Raw genomic sequence first — 342 nt, 5'->3', positions numbered from 1 at the left:
TACAGATACAGATAATGCTGTACTCGCTCACCCCTACCTACGTGCTTCATGAAGCTGAGTGACTGAGATTTATTTTATCAAGCTCAAATCAGCTACTGTTAGTTGGCCAGTGAAACTGTTTCAATTTGAGTCTGTTTTATCCTAAAACTACACTGCAGTTTTCATTGAGGGTGATTAAGACATCTTACATAATAATGTAATAGAAGACATTTTGAAACAAGGAGGAAGCTTTGAGAGACAAAACATCCCTGACAACACGTAATAAAGCCAAAGATTTTCAGAGTGTCTGAAGGCTTATCACTATGTTGAAAGAAGTTCTCAAAAACGTTAGCTGTTACTTAA

The sequence above is a fragment of the Etheostoma spectabile genome, chromosome 10 (assembly GCF_008692095.1).
Source record: "Etheostoma spectabile isolate EspeVRDwgs_2016 chromosome 10, UIUC_Espe_1.0, whole genome shotgun sequence".
In the NCBI taxonomy this organism is placed as follows: Eukaryota; Metazoa; Chordata; class Actinopteri; order Perciformes; family Percidae; genus Etheostoma; species Etheostoma spectabile.
Note: the sequence above shows the minus strand (reverse complement) of the source record.